Source organism: Heteronotia binoei, chromosome 18, assembly GCF_032191835.1.
Source record: "Heteronotia binoei isolate CCM8104 ecotype False Entrance Well chromosome 18, APGP_CSIRO_Hbin_v1, whole genome shotgun sequence".
NCBI classification, from domain to species: domain Eukaryota; kingdom Metazoa; phylum Chordata; class Lepidosauria; order Squamata; family Gekkonidae; genus Heteronotia; species Heteronotia binoei.
In genome coordinates this window covers 43,296,408-43,312,901 of record NC_083240.1, presented here as the reverse complement: position 1 = coordinate 43,312,901, position 16,494 = coordinate 43,296,408, and the positions used below count along the sequence as shown (strand labels likewise).

Sequence of the window (16,494 nt, the reverse complement as noted above, 5' to 3'; positions counted from 1 at the left end):
AATGCCTCATGGCAGCCAGCACTGCTAGGGACTCAGTTATGGCCAACATGCCTGCTTCCGTAGTTTTAAAAGACACGGTACCCAGTATGGAGACAGTGGCAACCTATCTGGCCACACAAAATAATCTGGGGCCAATAATTGGGGTGGGGTAGGGTGGGGGGAGAGACAGAGAACGCCTTGGAGGGCCACCTGGAGGCCTGACATTGCCTGCTACAGTTTTATTCAAAACCAGAAATCCACAAGGGACTGCATGCAACCCCAGCCTTGGGTGCTGTCAAATTAGATTATTAACAATGTGCAGAAAAAAAGAGAGTACACAGCCCTAAGAGGATGGCCATTTTGCCTGCAAGCTCTCACTTGCGTTCAGAAAACATTTGCTTCCAGTTTACAGGCAGGGGAGCCATCGGAAAAGCCCCTCTACACGACCGAACTGAGCCAGTATTGTGGGATACGAAGAGGTGATCTTAGCACGCGTCCTTTAAAAGCAGGGAAGACTCTGAAGCTGGGATCAGAGCTGAATGTATTGCGCCGCTATCAAATGTTTAGGTGTTTGCTTTGCTGAATGCTAAGAGGAAAAAATGACTCCCAATTCATAACTGCTGGCACCCAATGCCTCAGCTCCTGAAACACTTGAGCCCCCCTCAAAAGCAAAACACACATAACACACACACACAAACACAAATGCCAGTTGCCTCTTTTGGGTACCATTCACGGTATTTTTGTTTTATTGGAGCAGACATTCAGATGCTACCAGTGGAATTGCACCCTCCCCCTCCCCACACACACACACAAACCCGATTCAACCAGGAGGCCTGGTCTTCAGTGTGTTCTTGCTGGCACAGACGGAGAGAGCTGGCTGTTCAGATTAGAATTTGTCCCCAGGAACTGAAATCTTTCCACTCTGATCGCAGACAGCCCTATGAGAGCGCAAGAGAACACATGAACTCCGCAGTCTCTGCTGCCGTTTCCTTATCCCCCAGGGAGACAGGCGGGCAAAGAGAAGTCATTCCTCTTTGACAAAGCCTTTCGAGAGTCAGTGATAAATACCTCCAAATGTATTACCCGCCCCCAGCTGCCACCCCCCTCACATACACAATATTTATGAAGCGTCAATTTTTAATTTGTTGTAAGAGCCCGAGCTCTGGGAACGAAAAGCACTCGCATAAAGCTCCACAGCTCAGGGCCGAGCAGCTCATTCAGCGCTGAAGGTCAGTGCCGGAGACGGATTGCGAACCGAAGGGGCTGCGGCTCATCTGCATAGCTGGCGGTTGAGGGAATGGATGCAGCCCGCAGCGTATCGCTTTCACGCACACAGCCGACAGCAGCCTGCAGGTGCAGGCCACGCAGTCAGTGCCTGTGCCAAACTGACACTCACGACACCCTGGTCCACTTTCTCGGGGAAACGTCAGCGGACAAAGCAGATGCACAATCCTGAATGCCAGTCGTGGTCCTGGGCCGTGAAAGTCAGAGGGCTTGCAATCCCACGGATTTCAGAGGGCCTGTGGGAAGGGGAGCTCAGCTCAGCAGGAAGCAGGAGCCACGCAGGCAGCCGCCTTCAGGGCAGAGATCACAGGAGGCCCAGTCGAGTAGCGTTTCGAATGTCTCTTCCAAGACAGAGAAAAACCCTGGAAACTGCACGCGAAAGGGAGACCTGGTTTTGCAAGCAGGAGCTATTGCAAGCGGGAACTATTCAAGGAGCCCAGACGTTCCATGCCAACAGTCATGAACCTGAAAGCATTATCTCCTCGGACGTAGGCCAAGTCAAGAGCCTAACACGCAGCCCCCAAAGGGGGATTTATTCTCACATCTTGGGCGCGTGGTGTCACCTCACAAAGCCACCCTTCTCCATGCCCAAGCAGCTGATCATACAGAGGCCCAGTTTCTTTTAAAGCTAAAATGCCTACACAGCTTCAATCGCTCTACCACCCACACAGCTATCGTTTAGGAGGCTGCAGCCCTCGGTATATGCAAGAACAAGGCAGTGACCGTGCTCCTGACCCGCTGAGCCCATGCGGAGCTCAACATATGCTCTCTGTTCAAAAAAAAAAAACCCACAAGGAACAGAGCCAGCACATCTCCTTGCCCAGTTCCACAAGTAGAAGTAGGAGGACGTATACAATATATAGGGCCTTTTTTTGAGCAGGAACGCACAGGGACACAGTTCCGGCTGGCTTTGCCTCTGGGGGTGTGGCTTAATATGCAAATGAGTCCCTGCTGGGCTTTTTCTACAAAAGCCAGAGAGAGAGAGAGAGAGAGAGAGAGACAGAGACAGACAGACAGACACAGAGAGAGACCCACTCAATTTTAAAAAACCCTAATGGTGTATATATATGTGTGTGGGGGGGGGGGGGGATTCAGGCTCTCCTTTTGGAATGCACCTCTGTTCTTAGTCCACCGTTCGCTTCCTGAACGAGAGACCATATCCTGTTCTTGGGATATAAACTGTGTTTGACAATAAAAGTGTTTTCTCTGCACCCTGAGAGCCACTTTCCGATTCCTCATCCATCCAACAGCCACTCCTCCTTATGATGCTCTTGCCTCAATTATTAACACAACTCCCGCCACTGCAGCCAATCCACCTTCATGCCTCAAAATGCAGCATCTTTCATTCTGAACACTTTATGAACTTATCCATAAAGAAGAACGGCTGGGGGAAGAGGTGGCTTGTAGTAAAACAGCTCTCAAAAAAAACCCTGAGCTGAATTCCGCAAGCAGGGGTAGAGTTCAGCATGTTTCAGGTTATCCAGCATGATACCCTCGTGCAGCAAGTCTTTGCGCAACAGAAGAATGAATGAATCCGACAAGAAGAGCAACCAAGAAGGAGCTGCAGTCCTGCAGCAAAAAAAAGATGGACTATTGCAAATCAAAGTGAGTCTTCATCTCCTCTGCAATTCCCGGTCACATGACTGTCTTCTCTAGCTGACGGTCTTGCCTCCTTCCTCTAAACCTGGGCAACCCCCTCAAAAAAAAAAAATAAACCCTTTCCTTGGCTTGCTAATTTGGAGACCATCCCGCTCCAGTAGTCCACCCTAGGAGGAAAGCACACTTGAGAAGAAACCGCTTACTGAGTATACAGGTCTCTATGCCAGAGGTGTTAAGCATATTTGTTATGAGGGACGGAGCTGACATAAATGAGACCTTGTCGGGCCGGGCCATGCATGTCATATATGTAATGCCAGGTAGCAGAGACATAAACTTTATAAAGGACACAGACGAACTCTTAAAATAAAATATGTTTAAAACATTAGCACTCATTGGTCTTAAAAGCGCTAGCACCGCTTGTGGACCTCCTGATGGCACTTGGTTTTGGGGGGGTGTTTTTTTTATGGCCGCTGTGTGACACAGAGTGTTGGACTGGATGGGCCTTTGGCCTGATCCAACAGGGCTTCTCTTATGTTCTTATGTGACACAGAGTGTTGGACTGGATGGGCCTTTGGCCTGATCTAACAAGGCTTCTCTTATGTGCTTATGCTTTCTTTGTATCTCTCCCTATGATCAAGGGAACTCGGCAAAGGAAGCTCTGGCTCTTTCCCTGCCTCCCCAGGGGATGAGGAGCGGGAGGAGCCTCAGCCAATAGAAGGAAGAGAGGCTTGGCTCAGTAGCTCTGCTGGGCAATTCAGAGAGTCTGGCAAAGCAGGCTCTTCCTCCTCCACTTCCTCCCCAAGGAAGGAGCCTCAGCCAACGGAGAAAATACAGGCTTTGCTCTGTAACTCTTTTGCAATTGAGCAAGCCTGACAAAGCAAGCTGGAATGCAGAAGGAAGCAAAAGAGAGGGAGAAGGAAGCAGATGACAGTCAGTTGCTTGGGGGCCTGCTAGGAGCCCTCTAGGGCCCTGATTCATGCCCCGGGCTGCATGTTTGACACCCCTGCTCTCAGATGCATGGACTTCCACCTTACTAAAAAAAAAAGGTGGTGATGCCCTGTTTCAGAAAACAGCTTCCTCTCCCCCCCCCTCCTTAGATTTGGTCAGCCATATCCTTCCCCATGTGGTTAGAGTTATCTGAATTAGAGCCAGCCAAAAATCTGTGATTAATTCAAGACAGTCAGCAACACATGAAGCTAACTTCACCCATTTGCATGGCTGCAATCTTCCTGGATGATAATTTCAATCCTGAAAAGTCTTCAGTTCTACAGTGTCAATTCACAAGCGCAAGGGAATCACATGACACCAACCATGAACACAATCCAGCTTTTATTTTATTTTTTAAAAAGTCTAGCCCTGCAAATTTAGCAGCAGCTCCAGGCTGATTAGCAATCTAGACAGCTGCTTGTCACACAGCCAAATAACTCGCTCTCCATTGAAAAGTTAGGGGAGGGGGAATGCTCATTTCCTATCTTCTTAATATGCTTCAATGTCAGATTCCACGTTTCTAAGGACATGAACTCTGTACTCATCCTGAAGACTGGGCGGGGGGAGGGCAGTTCCAGGTTTTGGAGGACCCTGGCCAAAGACGACCCAGGGCTCCCCTCTCCTTCTTTCCTGCCCCCAAGCATCTGCTCTAATCAAGCTGAGTACAACACGCATTTGTACATCTACATCCCATACGAGCATTCTTTACAACGGAGCCAGAGAACCAGAGAGCCATTTTGGTGTAGTGCTTAAATGTGCGGACTCTTATCTGGGAGAACCGGGTTTGATTCCCCACTCCTCCACTTGCAGCTGCTGGGATGGCCTTGGGTCAGCCATAGCTCTGGCAGAGGTTGTCCTGGAAAGGGCAGCTGCTATGACAGCCTTCTCAGCCCCACCCACCTCACAGGGTGTCTGTTGTGGGGAGAGAATATATGGAGATTGTAAGCCGCTCTCTCTGATTCAGAGAGAAGGGCGGCGTATAAATCTGCAATTCTTCTTCTTCTTCACACCTCCCACCTTCTGACTGGGATAAAAATCTCCATTCATATTTGTGTCTGATGAAGAGAGCTTACTCTTGAAAGTTTACACCCTGAAAATGCTGTTGGTGCCTAAGGTGCTACTGGACTCAAATCTAACTGCTCTCCTCCTCTGACCACCACCAGGATCCCTCTGCTTGTACTGTCCGTTCGACCGGCACACACTCACCCACACCTGCCTATGGGCCCTTCTTGCTCCTGCCCATTTGTGAGCCTCCCACAGAGCAAATGTCTTTTCCCCAGTGGTGTTGGGTAGCGTGTGCAAACGGGAGCACTATCCCTGTGCCCTCTTGGAACGCCACCACTGGACAGCTCCTGCACATCCTTCCCTGGCAGCGTGTGATTGGGGTGGGGGGAGACTCTGAGGCACAGGGCCCTGCCAGAAACTCTGGGCCCCAGCAGCTGCCCCACCTTAGCATGTGCTAACACCGGCCCTAGGGGTGCACGGGTGAATGAGTCTAAAGCTGACTTTCTCACTCCAGAAGGGCAGGGATGTATCTGCTTTGATCACAGGTATATGCAGGGCCAGCTCGCCCACCAGGCAAACTAGACAGTTGCCTAGGGTGCCGGGAAGGGAGCCCAGAATTGGGATCCGCCCCTTCCACTACCCAAGACAAACACCAAAATTTGCCTCTTCCCGCCCACGGCCACCACCAGCCCCCTCCCTTCCCTTCTGCCATGCCCCACCAGCCCCCCGCACGATCAAAGGAGCACACCATGACGAGGCTCAGCCCTACCGGCTCTGAGGCAGCCAGCATCTGAGCATTCTTAGGAGAGAGAGCTGGAGGAGACTTTGCTCCCCCCTCGCCTCCGGTTCCGGAAAGGAGGGAGGAGAAGCCTCCTCCAGCATGCTCTTCAAAGAATGCTCAGATGCCGGCTGCCTCGAAGCCGGTAGGGCCGATTCTCATTGCGGCATGCTCCTCTGATTGTGCGGGGGGGAGGAAGGGGGCGGGCAGAACACAGCACTGCAGAGGGAGGGCAGGCAGGAGGCGGCAGTGGGGTGGTGGGCAGGGAGCCTGCTTGGGGTGCCATGCACCCTAGGGCCGGCCCTGAGTATAGGCACCATGCTTCTACCTCAAAGCACATGGAAATAACCTAACCACATGGTGTCAAGGGTCCTTGCCATGCTGTTATTTTTGTACGTTGGATGTCTTAAAAATAGGGGAGGCTGCGCCCCGCCTGCTTTGCCTGTGATTTGCTCTTCACTTTGAAACAGTTATAAGTATTCGTTTCGATCCGACAGAAGAGAGTAACACCTGGATGTTCAAGGCCGTTTTATCTCTTTGCAGAGACAGCTCTGCTGCAAATTGTCTGGTGTGAGAAAGGTGCTGGTGGGAAACAATTTGCATTACTTTACGCTGGCTTTTTGCACTGCAGTTTTGGCAGGCTGCATAACGGCCCTAGATAAGGTATATAAAACTGCAAAGGCGAGCCAGTTCTGACATAGACGTGGATGCTACTGTTTCTATTAATCAATAAAGCCAGCTTTCTGACCACACTGGAAGCCTTTACTTGAGGACAGTCCCAGAGGTGACACATGGCTTCTCAGCTGCAGGGCTGTTTATGCCATCATAAACTTCCTCTCCTCCCCCCGCCCGCACCCCTCCCCTCCGCCCTTTACAAAAAGCTGAGGACTTTATTTACAATACTGCATTCACCACTGGACAAAATACCAGAGTGGTTTAAAGGTGTCTTGCCCCAAGTGGCTGAGCGGCAGTCTGGGATTTGGCATCAACAACCCCCAGAATCCACAGATCTTATCCATTACACATTAGAAACCACCCTCTTCCCAATACCTGGAGGGAATTCAATAGGCATTGTGGCGGGGCTGGGTATTCTGCTTAGTTTTTGCATTTGCTTCAACTGAATTCTGCTTATATGTTGAAGACTCTGAGGTGGCTGAGATGCAATAAAATGCCCTCAGACCTCATTCAATGGTCGGAGCCACCTCAGTGCAAAAACTAAGCAGGTTAAGGATCTGGATCAGCCTTTGGGTGGGAGACCACATGAAGGCTCACAGACACTGCTATGAGCTTTCCTTGAAGAAGAGTGAAATATTTTGAGAACCTGCGTGGTGGAGTGGGAGGCGTGCGAGATGTACAGACTCGCTCGCTTCACAGGACTGTCGCAAGGAAAACATGGAACCACCCGCACAGACGACATTCTGAATTCCTTGGGGAAAGAGCAGGGCATAAACACAAGGAACAGCTGAGATGTGCCGTTTAGACTGAAGTCCTCGGAGCCCCGAACACACTGGATTGTAGCCCTATAAAGACAAGTCCACTAGCTCAAGCAACCCTCCTGTCGGGCGGCAATTAAGTCTCCTAAATATTCCATTACAGCGCATTTTTAACGTGCTGCTTTTGACAAGGCAAACGATACCAAGACTGAACAGCTTTACATTCTGCACAAACGCAGATGCAAATGTGGGCATTCGTCTCACTTGCACTAAAAACAGTTCACTGGCAAATAAACTTTCTGCAGCGCGAGGCAATTGCTTGTTGCATAAAACATTTCAAATGTGCAAATCGACGTAATAAAAATGGATTATTTCCAGCAAACTATTTTTTCCCCATCCATTTTCTAATTTCTTAGGGGAAGGGCCTCAGCTCGGTGGGGGAGAAGACACTTTGCAAGCAGAAGACTGAACTGAAGAGCAAAGGCACCCATGCTACTCAGCTGCAATCGTCTGGCATGCAGAGGCTATATCCTACTAAGGAGATGGAGAAGCGGAGCCGACCACCTGCAGGAGAATGGGATATATGGAACGAATGCACTACATTGCAGTTCACAACAGGCAGCCCATTAAGTTACCAGACCACAGCTCAGTGGCAGAGGCTGTGCTTCACATCTAGAAGGGTCTCAGATTTGATCCCCACCATCTTCAGGTAAAAGGGTCAGGGGTAAAAGGAAGAAAACCTTCCAAGACCCAGGACAGGGAAAGTTGTCTCTTGTTTTCAGAGAGAAAAACACAGGGTGATATTTGTAGCCTCACCATTTCGGAAGCCTTACGCTGATTTATATTCATAGAGGCTGGAAAAACATAAAACCACTTGATTTGCATCCAACCCCTTCTGGTATAATTTTCCTCACAGACGGTATTTTAATAGATATGCTGCTTTTGTGTTTACATACTCAAAAATGATATTGATTTAAGTTTGAATCTGCAAAGTGTATTACCACACAAACATTTTCATATTATGATTTAAAACCCGTTTTATGGTTGCCATTCTCCTCACAGTCGTGTAAATGCGGAAGGGCAACAAAACCGTTTGGCGAGGCTTTGGCCACTGTATGAGCACACGGCCATTCCAGATGTCACACCAGGCCACTGTCCCACCTCAATACCAACAAAGGCTCTTCACGGTATCAGGCAGAGGTCTTTCCTAGCTCCACCACCTTCACACATCATAAGAAGAGCCCTGCTGGATCAGACCAATGAGTATCTATCCAGTCCAGCATCCTGTCTCACACAGTGGCCAGCCAGTTCCTCTGGAGAGCCAACAATAGGCCAGAGAGGCCAAGGCCTTCATAAGAATATCAGAAGAGCCCTGCTGGATCAGACCAGTGGTCCATCTAGTTCCGCATCCTGTCTCACATGGTGGCCAACCAGTTCCTCTGGGGGGGTCCACAACAGGCATAGAGGCTTTCATAAGAACATCAGAAGAGCCCCCTGCTGGATCAGACCAGTGATCCATCCTGTCTCATACAGTGGCCAACCAGTTCCTCTGGAGGATCAATAACAGGGCATGGAGGCTGAAGCCTTCCCTTGATGTTGCCTCCTGACTCTGGGATTCAGAGGTGTAGTGCCTCTAAATGTGGAGGCCTCCCTCGGTCAGCATGGCTAGTAGCCATGGATAGACTTATCCTCCATTAATGCATCTTCTAATTGAGATGTCAGGATTGGATCTAGGCCACACATGTGCTCTGTTATGGGAGGTGATGAGTACCAGGTGTTCCTGTCCCATTTCTGTACCTCAATGCACAACTTCCTCCCATCCCTTCAAGCAGAAATGCCTCTGGAAAATGAAGCAGGCTGCACGTATATGTTTAGGAATTTTTCCTCACACGGAGGACAACAAGGATTCCCACTGCTAGTGTGGCATAGAAGGTAAGGTAAGGTAAGGTAAAATTTTATTTGTATCCCGCCCTCCCTGCCTAAGCAGGCTCAGGGCGGCTAACAACATCTTATACATATACAGTAATAAATATAAAAACTTTAAATTTAACAATAAAACTTAACATCATAAAAACCCGTTAATGTATTTAAAATTCATAATTTAATTTCATCTGGCAGCAATGGTGGCATTCTGACGCTAATTTCTGCCGATATATTAGTTCTATGTTAACATAGGTCCTTGAAAGGACCATGTTGGCGGATCCTTAATTAACAACAGCAGTCGTTATATGCTTGTTTGAAGAGGGCAGTCTTGCAGGCCCTGCGGAACTGGTCAAGGTTCTGCAGGGCCCGCACCTTCTCAGGAAGCTGATTCCATAGGGCGGGGGCCGCTATTGAAAAGGCCCGTACTCAGGTGCTCTAGAAGAGCACAGTCCATGTGCCCAGGCCAGCAAGGAAAGAGACACCAAGGACAGACAGTGGGCTCCTTACCCCCACTCACAAACTGATACCACCATGTGTGGAGCTCATTCCTCCCCCATCAGTGCTAAAAGCAGGGCTTGAATTCAGCAGGAGCTCACAGGAGCTCCCCGCTACACACAGATCCCGGGGCATATGCAAATGAGATATGCTGCTGCTACTGAGCTCCTACACCTTTCCCCCCTACAAAATGACCCCTGGCTAAAAGGGTTTTTTTCTGAAGCTGGAAAGTTTGAAAACTTCTGAACTGTAGCTGTAGACTGATTTGTCTACCAATTAAAACTTGTTGCATATGTTTTTAAGCATCCCAGACTTTAGGGTACAATTTTTTCCCCCAAGGCAAGACTGAAATTCAACACACGAGGCCCTCAGCAGTCTGGGGGAAATGGGTTCAGCATCCTCTCCTTGGTCCAGACTCTCTTCCCCCTGCTGAAAAGCCGAAAGTGAGGCTGAATAGGCAAGACCAACAGGAAAGAACTTCAGTGGCAGAATCCTGGGTAACTGAAACCAGAGGCCCACAGCTCCCAATGGATGAGAAAAACCATCCAAATTCTCCCTTTATCATGTCAACCAGAGAAGGCCAACAGGAGACCCAAAAACCACATCAGGTGCTCTGCCTGACGTCAGCCCCACCGGAGTGTGATCACATGGCTGTTAGTTGCTACCTAACATGTGCCCCTTGTTTCCCAGGGGGTGATCTAACAAGGAGGAACCAATGGCTCTGCCCAACATTGCCAGTATGGCACAGAGAGGTAGAACAGTGCTTTCTACTGGCAAGCGATTTCTTCCATCAGGAAACAAGAGGCCATACCAGATGAGAAAGACCTGGTCCACCATAGAGCTAGGGCAAGCCTAAATAACCTATTTATTTTGTTTTGGGGAGGGGGGGGTGGAGTCTGACAGGGACCCAGCTTAGAAGCAGCTTGGCCAGAAAAAATATGGGCCACAAGCAGAAGACTCTGGCTACTTCACCCAGTGTGCGACTCTTATCGGAGACAATCAGGTTTGATTCCCCACTCCCCCACTTGCAGCTGCTGGAATGGCCTTGGGTCAGTCATAGCTCTAGCAGAGTTGTACATGAAAGGGCAACTTCTGAGGAGCTCTTTCAGCCCCACCCACCTCACAGGGTGTCTCTTGTGGGGAAGGAAGATAAAGGAGATTGTGAGCCACTCTGAAATTCAGAGTGGAGGGTGGGATATAAATCCAATATTTCTTCTCCTTCTAATCCGCAACTTCCACAAATTGTCTGCTCTCATGTTAAATAATTACTTAACACCTGCCTTGGCCTGATTGCAAACTGTGACAAAATATGACAGACTGCACTGTTTAAGAGACTGTGAAGGGAACTATAGGTCTGTGAAGGGTTAATGCTTCACAAAGCCAAAGAGCCTTGAGTGACAGGCTGCTCCAGGCAATCTGACTGGTCAGCATCAGCTGAGCTGAAAAAAGTCTTGTGAAAGCTGGATGCTGAGATTGAGTGAGATTCTTGCCTTAACTGAGAGGAGATATGTACTGAGACTGTCTGGAAATAGCTCTGACAGAAAAGGTTTTAGTGCCGACTACGTCAGATTTCAGCCGTGATCATTCAAGCATTAGCTGAGAGCAGTTATAACACAAAGAACAGGGAGAAAGTTTGGCAAGGAAGTTTGGGCAGTAGAGAAGACGCTCATTCATGCCAAAGGAAAGGGTATAGAACTTCTAGAGAGAGAAGAAGATCCCTTACCCAATCAAACAAGGGAGAGTTATTTCTGAGATGGACAGAGATTCGTGGTCTGGTGTGATTTGAAACTGTCTGTAGAGACCTAAAAGGCTGTTAACAGCTCAATAGCTCAATAACAGCTCACGGTGGCTCAGTGGCAGAGCATCTGCTTGGGAAGCAGAAGGTCCCAGGTTCAATCCCTGGCATCTCCAAAAAAGGATCCAGGAAACAGTGGCGTAGCTAGGGCTTTGGGGGCCCGGGGCCCAAGATTTATGTGGGCCCCCCTATGTGTGTGTGTGTGCACGCCTCCAGAAACAGGATATGATGTCACTTCCAGTGATGTCACTTCCACAAGATGGCCACCACTTGCGAGGGAGCCCTGCTGGAAACAGGAAGTGATGTGACTTCCCTCATTTGCATATCAGAAAAGAAACAAATTTGCATAGTTGTAAATGAGAAGTGTTTCTTTCTCTGTGGGGTGTTTAGCAGCTTGTCAGAGAGCATCAGCGGGAGATGGGTGTCTGGTTGTGCCTACCAAGATGGCTGAAGCAGCATGCCTACCAGCGGGGAAGGCACCAACAATGTCTGTGCAGTTGCCTGGGCCAGTCCCATGCAACACTTGTGCAAAAAGCCAGTGTGGTGTAGCGGTTAGGATGTCAGAGCGAGATCTCAGAGACTCAGGTTCAAATCTGCACTCTAAAAAAAGCACATACAGGTTCCTGTTTCCAACCAGCAAACAGGAACTGAGGTGAACCATCAGGTGTCCCTATGAAAGGAGGAAAGATGGTATGGTATATAGCCTGATCTTGTTGGATCACAGAAGGTAAGCAGGGCTGGTATTTGGATGGGAGACCACCAAGGAAGGCTGCAGAGGAAGGCAATGGCAAACCTCCTCTGCTTTTCACTTGCTTCAAAAGCCTCTTGCTGGGGTCACCATAAGTCCATGGCATAGCCCAATCTTGCCAAGTCTTGGAAGCTCTGTAGCTAGGGGCCAGGAGGGAGGGGGCCATCTAAAGAGGGGCCTTTCAAATCATGCAGGAGGCTGGTGAGTCCACCAATCAGCTGATTTGTGGGCCCTATAAATGGCATGGGAGGGGCAGTGGCTGCTCCTGGGTGCCTCTCCTGCCTCCTGCATGGGGTGAGGACCCCCCCAAAAAACCCTGTCAGGGGGGCAGGCCCCGTGGGTCCCTGGTTGGCTACGGGGCTGCTTGGAAGCTAAGCAGCGTTGGTACTTGGATGGGAGACCACTAGGAAAGGCGCAGCAGAGGAAAGCCATGGCAAATCCACTTCTGCTTCTCATTTGCCTTGATATCCCCCCCTCTGGGGACACCATAAATCAATTGACAGCACATACATATATATGTACTAAGCCTGCATTAAACACAGTTAGGTACACCAAAGATTGCAGGTCCCAAAGTATGGAGGATTCACAGTCTCTTGTATGACACTGAAGAAACAAACGTCAGGGGGACTCCCTCACACTTCCTGCAATTTGTCATTTTTTCTTAAAATGGAGATGAGCAGGGCATGCTGTACTCTGGAAGGACCTCGCTGGGGTGACTGACAACAAGCTCCCTCCCCTTTTCTGCTTTGCACAGGGCAGTAGTAAATAGAGTTATAATTTGTGTTATAGTGCATTTTTGACCCAATTTTCACAATGTACTCACTTAAAATTGCTTCTGCTCCTGTGATTTCACCCTTATCCTTAAAACAACTAGGAATAGCTGTTTCCATCTTGCTCTGCCTGTAACATCCCCAGGGGAATCTGGGTGGCTGCTGCTATTGGAATCAGAGTCCTGGATTACTAGGATCCATTCTACCAAGAGTTTATGCAGATCAAGGAGGAGAAGAGGTCTGTTTTTAACTACACATTCTAGTCAATGTGGGGATTAATATTACATTGCAAAGCAAGAACTGCAAAACACTTTTAAAGCTATTTTCATACATGGTAATAATAGCAGTGATGTTGTTTTTGCATTTCCCATATCTGTAATGCAAATATAAAACATACATGGGCTAGAATAGCACCCTTCCTTCCTTTATTAACAGAACTGACACTTCAATACATTAACATGATATCAGTGATGTTTGTTATGGGTGGAAGCACCCTCTGGATTAATATATTCACATGAGATTATTTTCAGAGTAAAATAGTATGAAACATCTATATGACAGTATTTATTCAAATGCAATACTAGTTTCTTCCTCAGGTATACTATAAAAAAGAAAGAAAAGAAAAAATCTTATGTTTGTATATAAGCTACAGCTATGTCTATTAATAATTTTTTTTGTATAACTTTTCAAGGGGGTCCTCTTACATTCAGGGTTATCTTCCTTTTCACACACACACAGCAAGATAAAAATTTAAACAAGATTACAATCCGCTGCATATTGAAGAATAAAATATAAACCAGAATGTAATCATTAAATTCATTTAGGAATAGTAGTAATTAAGCATTCCAAGCCTGATTTTCTTCCCCCTAGGGCTCAAAGTGGCTTACAAAACTATTTAAACAAAGAAAGAAAAAGATATATAATACAATTTCAACATCCTGAACTGTTCCTGAATCCACTCCACTGGTCTGACTAAAGAGCCACAGAATACCTTAGGTTCACATCACTGCCCACACCCAGGTTTTAATACCTGTAACCAAAGCTCAGCCCAGATCTCTCTTAGGTGTTCCCAAGATTCCCCTCCCTTGCTAGAAGTGAATCTAGTAATGTTCGGGTTTAAACATCTGTGACACTTACTGGTTTTTACAGAGTCTATGTAGACACATATGTAACTATGTAATGAAGTGAATGATTATTGCCTGCTACATAAGTAAAGAGTAATTAATACTGCTAACTGTCTCCTAGCTTGTTTGCCCGGGAGAAGATCCCACGGTGTGCACGGAGGTTTAGGATTGCGCTTCGTGGGTCTCTCGGCATGGTGTGTGGGGTCCGGCCGGCTGGCAGGATGACTCAGAGAACTGGGCGCTGGGGGGGGGGGGTACTTTCCAAAGAGGAAGCCCCCTGCCCGCCTTTCTGGTGCAGGTTAAGAAAGAAGCTGCTTGCCTGCCCAGGGCTCTGGCTTGAGTTATTTGCTCGGGTCCGGCAGAATCATCGCCTTTCTCTGCTCTCTCCTACCAAATGCGAAACCTATGCACAGCTTCCTAGGAGGTAAGCCCCACAACGAGACTTGCATCCGAGAAAGCATGCTTCAGATCAGATGGAGGAAGTCTCTCGCTTCACAATCGGCTAGGACACACAGCCCTAACGGGACTCTGATCTGATTGTGGTGACCGTGAAACCGCCCCCGCCCTTTGCTCGTGTGGTGTGTTCGGGTTCTCATGAGGTTATTGAGTGCAGGGAGTGAAAAGAGAGATTCAAGCGTTAGCTCCTCTGGCACGCGCACCTTCTGAGGCGAGGCGAGGGAGGAGAAAAAGCGACGCGCCGCCGCCTTTGCGTGAGACGGAGAGGGGGGGGAAGGGGAGGGGGAAGGGCACGAGGAGCCCCGATGTGCGCGCGCGCTCCCCGTCGCTGTCGGGCGCCGCGCCTCCATTCTTTTTCTCCCCCCCCCTCGCAGCGCAGCAAACACGGCGTCACGGCCATTGTTTGGGGGCCCCCATTGCCAATGCGGGGACCCCCAGACCCGGGGCGGCGCGCTCCCCCCGCCCCCCCCCTCCTTACGCCACTGCCAGGAAAGTAGGTGTGAAAAACCTCAGCTTGAGACCCTGGAGAGCCGCTGCCAGTCTGAGTAGACAAGACTGACTTTGATGGACCAAGGGTCTGATTCAGTATAAGGCAGCTTCATATGTTCATATGAATAAAAGTACTGGTGTTCCAAGAGAACGGGTTTGGGCACTGGAAAAAGGGTACCAACCTTCTGGGCACCAAAAGAGCCAGCGATTATGCAAATAAAGTATATTATAGTGTTGGGGAAAACACTGGAACAATTTAAGAACCTCTCTTTAGCCTGATACTTAAGAACAAAAGTCTGAGCATATACCGTTTTTGCCTCAGTAATTTCAAGCCCTAATTTCACTCGACCTTTTCCCCCTTGACGTTAAATAAAATCTGTTATTTTTGAATTTTAAAAGCGTCTCAGGTGCCATTTTCAAGGGCTTAAGTTAAAGGGTGATCCTACCCCTTCCCTCAGGTTCCTGGGATGGACAAATAGCTTGCACTGACACAGGGTGGGAGAGAGAAGAATACATGTTACCAGGGCTGCTCAGTCTGTGAGGGGACAGAAAAACAGAGAGAAATCTAGCCTCTGAGGGAGAAAGTAGATGGGGGTCCGTCATACAAACATGTGACTAACACAGTTGCCCAAATAGCTCATACTTGAGTAGGGAATGGAGTTTTCTAGCAGGGCAAGCAGCCAATTACCCCATCAGCTGACACACAAAATAAAGATTCAACAAAGAAATGGATAACTCTTTCCTGTGTATCCGTTTTAATTGTAAATTGTGGCCCATTTAACTGTTGGCTTTAGTTAGTTTTACACTTTTATTTTTATTTTAAAAGGCTTCTTTTCACGTTTTTTTCATCGTTCATTGTTTATTTGTTCACTGTTTCACCTTTCTACCCAATACCAGGTAGAAAGGTGGCCTAAAAATGTTTTAAATAAATACATAAAATCAACTTTGCCAAGGCAACACAACTTGTCCCAAGGTGGGAGTCATCTTCTATTACCCTTGCCGATTAATACATGCCCTCCCAACCCCTTTGATGCGTTTTGTTAACGAGCCTGCAGTGATTTACAAAGCAGTTTAAGTGAGAATCAGGGCTACACCACTTCCTTAGTACTCTCTAGGGAACACTCAAGCTTAGTCAAGTGTAAATGAAATTTCAAGTATCTCACCTGAAACTTCCACTGTGAATACAGCAGTCCTGATGGATCTCCAGCCTACTCAATTTGCAAGATCAATTAGAAGTTGACACACAAAGAATGTGGTGGCACAAACGGATAGTCCTACATATTGTTAAAGCGTATGCACATCTACCTGATATACAAAATTTCAAGGGATCCCATTAGAAATAAGTGAACCTTTGCAATCATTCTTTGCAACGGCCCCCTTGAAAGCTTGTGCCTTGAAAATATTGTCAGAGGTGCTACTAGACTCAACTTCAACGCTCTGAAAGTGTCGCCTTAGTCTTCAAAAGCTTTCCTCTTTTTTTGAAAGGAAAGACTACACAGTGCAAAAATGCATGGAAATAAAGTTCCAATCTCACCCACGACCCCTTTTCATTCCACAGGGGAAGGAGTCCCCACCCCACCCCCAGCAGCAGCCAATACTTGGGGATTCACAAAATTTGGCTGGGCTTGG

General features: G+C 48.2%; 1 protein-coding gene across 3 annotated transcripts in view; it reads right to left on the bottom strand.

Moving 5' to 3' along the window:
* USP32 (ubiquitin specific peptidase 32) overlaps window positions 1-16,494 on the bottom strand; it is a 245,394-nt gene that overhangs the window by 177,549 nt on the left and 51,351 nt on the right. The gene's annotated exons all lie outside the window — the stretch shown is intronic.